The following is a 5089-nucleotide window of genomic DNA, read 5'->3' as shown; positions in this document are numbered from 1 at the left end:
CAATTTTTCATTGCCAATTCAAATTTTTGTTCTACCAACAGCAAATGTAAATTGTACAATCAAAAAATATTAGAATATAGGTGTCAATTGTTCCCAAAATGACTTTTAGACTTAATTAACATTTATGAAAGTTATGTCTCTGCCTGAAAATTGAAATAATTATTATTTCTTATAGAAAGGAAAGATTTTAAAAAATGGATGCAAGTACTGTAGACAAGTTTGTTAAATATCCTTGGAAAACTGTTAAGTCTCATTTATTTATTTATTTATTTATTTATTTTATTAGATTTCTATGCCACCCCTCTCTGAAGACTCGGGGCAGGTTACAACATATAAAAAACCAGTAAATTACAATAAAATCAATCCCATTAAATTAAAATTGCAAAGCAATCTAAAATCCCTAATTACATTAAAAATCAATCACACCCATTCGCACAACTATAATACAATCATTCCTTGGCCAGGGGCTAAGATATAATTGGCCCAAGCCTGATGGCCTAAGTGAGTCTTAAGACTCTTATGAAAGGTGAGGAAAGTAGGGGCAGTATGAATCTTTGAATCTCTGCGGGGAGATGATTCCAGAGGGCCGGGGCCCCTACAGAGAAGGCTCTTCCCCAGGTCCTGTCAACTAGAGAATGACGTTGTCTAGTTGACGGGACCTGGAGAAGGGCAACTCTGTAGGACCTAATAGGTGGCTGGGATTCGTGTAGCAGTAGGCGGTCCTGCAAGCAATGTTCCCTCTAATTTTTTTTTGGTGTGGGCGGAAAAGTATAGTGTCTGAGCGACAGTCCCTTTGGGACTGGGCGGCATAGAAGTATAAATAAATAAATAAATAAATAAATAAATAAATAAATAAATAAATAAATAAATAAATAAATAAATAAATAAACAAACAAACAAACAAACAAACAAACAAACAAACAAACAAACAAACAAATAAGAAAAAGATTCCCCTTTTTATTAAAAGAAATTAATAATAAAACAAAACCAAAATCTATTACCATTATTACTATCTTCTCTTTTTCCATCCCTGTCTCCTCCCCCCTTGTGTGTGTGTGTGTGTGTGAACTCTTGAACCATTTCCTATAACAGGTGAGCTATTGGAAATGGTTCAAGAGTTCACACACACACACACACACACACACACACACAAACGGCTGGGGTTTTTTCTCTCATTATTTGGGTGCTTTTTACCATATGCTTTAAATCAAGAGTCATTTCTCTCTCTTTCTCTCTCCCCCTCTTGCTCTTTCTCTCTCTCTATTGCTTTCTTTCTCTCTCACTCTTTCTTTCTATCTCTCTTGCTTTGTTTCTCTTCTCTCTCTTGCTAGCTCTCCCCCCTTTCACCTCTCTCTCTCTCTTTCTCTCTTGTTTTCTTTCTCTCTCTCTATTGCTTTCTTTTTCTTCTCTCTCTTGTTAGCTCTCTCTTCTTCCCTTTCATCTCTCTCTCTCTTTCTCTCTTGTTTTCTTTCTCTCTCTCTTTATTGCTTTCTTTCTCTTCTCTCTCTTGCTAGCTCTCTCTCCCCCCTTTCTCTCTCTCTCTTAGCAGCAGCATTGGGCAGTAGCCCTGGAGCGGCGGCAGGGTGATCAGCTGTGAGGCGGCGAGGGGGCTGCGAGAGCGCTTTCTCTGAGCGCTTCAGGAACGCCTGCTCTGCCTCTACTGCAGCCCCCTTGCTGGAAGTCTGGGACGAAAGCACTCCCAGCCAGGGGGCTGTGAGAGGGGAGGGGCAGGCATTCCCAAAACGGACAGAGAAAGCCCTCTCTCGCAGCGAAAGCGCTCCCAGCCAGGGGGCTGTGAGAGAGGGCTTTCTCCATCCGTTTCGGGAATGCCCACCCGTCCCCTCTCGCAGCCCCCTGGCTGGGCGCGCTTTTGTCCCGAGAAGCTGAAGCTGCAGCCGCCGCGAGAGAAGTCTCGCCCAAGGCAGGAGGCGGCGGAGGAGGAGAGGGGGCGGATCGGGCAGGCGGGGGCAGGGCCGAGAGGCCAGGAGCTCGAGGGGGCCGGAGGCACCATGGAGAGGCAGGGGTGGCCGCGGCTCTCTTCTACTGCCCGCGCCTCCCCCCGCCCCCCCCACGGGTTGGCAGGGGGATGGAGAGCACGCGCCCGAGGAAAAGGCTGCGCGGGGGGTATTTTGGAGTGCATGTGTGCGTGCACAGCTTACAGGGAACAGTGCCCGCAAGTAATCTGGTCCGATGCCATGTAGGGCTTTATAAGTCATAACCAACATTTTGAATTGAGTCTGAAAACCAATTGGCAGCCAATGCAGACATAGGCAGATATTATGTATTTTACTCTATATATGGCCCAAGATCGTCACTCCTCACTTAATGAGGTCCAGCCAAGCCAAAAGATTGGACACTCATGCTATATACCAGTGATGGCGATCCATATTTTGCTCAGGTGCCAAGGGCATGCAGTGTTTGATATGGCACAGAGCTATTGAAATGCAAAGCTGTTAATTCACAAGCAGAAGCCATTGAAACTAACAGGTTACAAAGGTCTGTTCCATCTTGTCAGCATTCAGATACCTGAATGAACTTAGTTAGATTCGCGTGGGAATGAAGAGGCAAGACATTGCAATAGTTCAGCACTTTTATTGTCTATTAACTAGAACTAATATGGACTGCCAGTAGGCTGCAGGGAAGATACTTTTAAGGGCTTCCCTGGAGCTTGCTAGCCACTGGCAGCAGTTTATTTCTCCTGCCGCTAGATTAATCAATCAACAGCAGCTATGCAAATCCATACTCTGAACGTCAGTACATAACAAACTTTGCTTTCTCTAAATTCCAGATCTATAATGAAACTTTTGAATGAAGATCATGGGGACTTCTTTCTTGGTTGTGACTTAGCAGTTGCAGCAAGCACAGGTTCTTATTTATGGCTACTCCACCACTTCATGTTTCTCAAACCAATAGCAAGTCAAAGGCCACACTATCCATCTCACAAGGACTAAAGATGTTGGGTTATTTTCTGGGTTTCTTGATGCAGGGCATTCTCTTAATCTTCTCAGTGCCTCTTACATTAAGACTTTTTATTTTGTGATGCAACAGGGGTTTCTGAGAAGTGGCAAATTTGTGTAGAAGGTGGGTTGCTAACAGTGGTGGGATTCAACTTTTTTTATTACAGGTTCTAAGGCATGGCTTGGTGGGCGTGGAGTGGTGTGGCTTGGTGGGCATAGCATGGTAAGGATACTGCAAAATCCCCATTCCCTACCCAATCCCCATTCCTAACCTACTCCTAGGGAAGGTTATGTTAGTTCAGGACCACCTTCTGCCGCACGAATCCCAGTGACCGGTTAGGTCCCACAGAGTCTGCCTTCTTTGGGTCCCGTCGACTAAACAATGTCGTCTGGCGGGACCCAGGGGAAGAGCCTTCCCTGTGGTGGCTCCGACCCTCTGGAACCAGCTCCCCCCAGAGATTAGGATTGCCCCCACCCTCCTTGCCTTTCGTAAACTCCTTAAAACCCACCTCTGCTGTCAGGCATGGGGGAACTAAAACATCTCCCCCTTGCCCATGTTGTTTGCTGTCTGATTGATTGTGTGCTTGTTTTTTATATATATTGGGATTGTTTTATGAATTTCTCAACTTAAAATTGTAATTGGATTGGTGGGCATTGGATTTGTCACTATGTACTGTTTTTTACTATTGTTGTGAGCCGCCCCGAGTCTGCGGAGAGGGGCGGCATATAAATCCAACAAATCTAATCTAATCTAATCTAATCTAATCTAATCTAATCTAGTGCAAAAACCCTATTCCCTCCCCACCCCACTAATCTACTTTCCAGCTCCATTCTCCTGAGCAGAGCAACAAAAGAAGACCCAGCAATCATCTGGGACTCGGGAGGCAGCAAATAGATGGAGGCAGGGCCAGACGGAGGTGGTATTTTCTGGTTCTACAAACTACTCAAAATTCCCACTACTAGTTCGCCAGAACCAGCTGAATACCACCTCTGGTTCTTAAGGAAATTTTTCACAGCTAATGACACAATGAAACAATTGAGACCATGTTGCCTTTGTTATGAAAAAATGAATAAATTGCATTTGAAATTTTCCACACTAGACTGTTCTAAAGTTTCTTGCGAATATTCTCACGAATATTTGGCTCATGTGCTCACTATTGGGCCTGTCAAGACCAAGGATTGTTTGCAAGGTCTCTCATAATAAACATTTCCTCCCCATCACCTTTTTAAAGGCTTCCTTTACTTCTTTGTTTCTCAGGCTATAGATAAGGGGGTTTAGCATGGGGATAACAACAGCATAAAAAACGGACACCACCTTGTCATAACTGAGGTCATGAGTAGAGCTTGGTTTCAGGTACATGAAGAAGAGGGTGCCATAGAATATGATAACAGCAGTCAGGTGGGAGGCACAGGTGGAGAAAGCTTTGTGTCTTCTCCCAGAAGAGTGTTTTCCAATGATGGTGCACAGAATGTAGACATAAGAGACAATGATTGTCAAGAGAGAACTACTTAAATTGATGCCAGAGAAGACCAAAAGCTGGATTTCTTTAGGACGTGTGTCAGAGCAGGACAAGGCTAACAGTGGAGGGTCATTGCAGTAGAAATGATCGATCACATTTGAGGAACAGAAAGAGAGTGTAAAAGTTAATGCTGTTTGAAGCACTGAGCTCACAAAGCCATAGAAATACACACTGGTCACTAATGTGGTGCACAACTTCTTCGACATAACAACAGAATAAAGCAGTGGGTTACAGATGGCTACATATCGGTCGTAAGCCATGACGGACAGTAAGAACAATTCTGTCATCACCAAACCATCGAACATGTAAAATTGAATAGCACATCCAGTCAAGGAAATGCTTTTTTTTTTTGGCAAAAAATCCTGCCATTGCTTTAGGAGTAACAGTGGAAGAATAGCCGGCATCCAGGAAAGACAAATGGCTGAGAAAGAAGTACATTGGAGTATTCAGCTGGGGATCAGTTTTGATCAATAGGATCATCCCTAGATTTGCACTCAATGTGATAGTGTAAATAATCAAGAACAGGGCAAACAGAACTACTTGCAGTTGTGGATAATCTGTGAGTCCTGAGAAGATGAATTGTGTTACTTGGCTTTCATTTTTCTCATTCAT

The 5089-nt window shown here is 43.8% G+C and overlaps 1 pseudogene; it reads right to left on the bottom strand.

Annotated features, from left to right (window-relative positions):
• Positions 1–4152: 4152 nt before the first annotated feature.
• On the bottom strand, positions 4153–5089 carry LOC139159090 (olfactory receptor 5AP2-like; annotated as a pseudogene).

The sequence above is a fragment of the Erythrolamprus reginae genome, chromosome 1 (genome assembly GCF_031021105.1).
Source record: "Erythrolamprus reginae isolate rEryReg1 chromosome 1, rEryReg1.hap1, whole genome shotgun sequence".
Taxonomy (NCBI): domain Eukaryota; kingdom Metazoa; phylum Chordata; class Lepidosauria; order Squamata; family Dipsadidae; genus Erythrolamprus; species Erythrolamprus reginae.
Note: the sequence above shows the minus strand (reverse complement) of the source record. Positions and strands in the feature narration are given on the sequence as shown.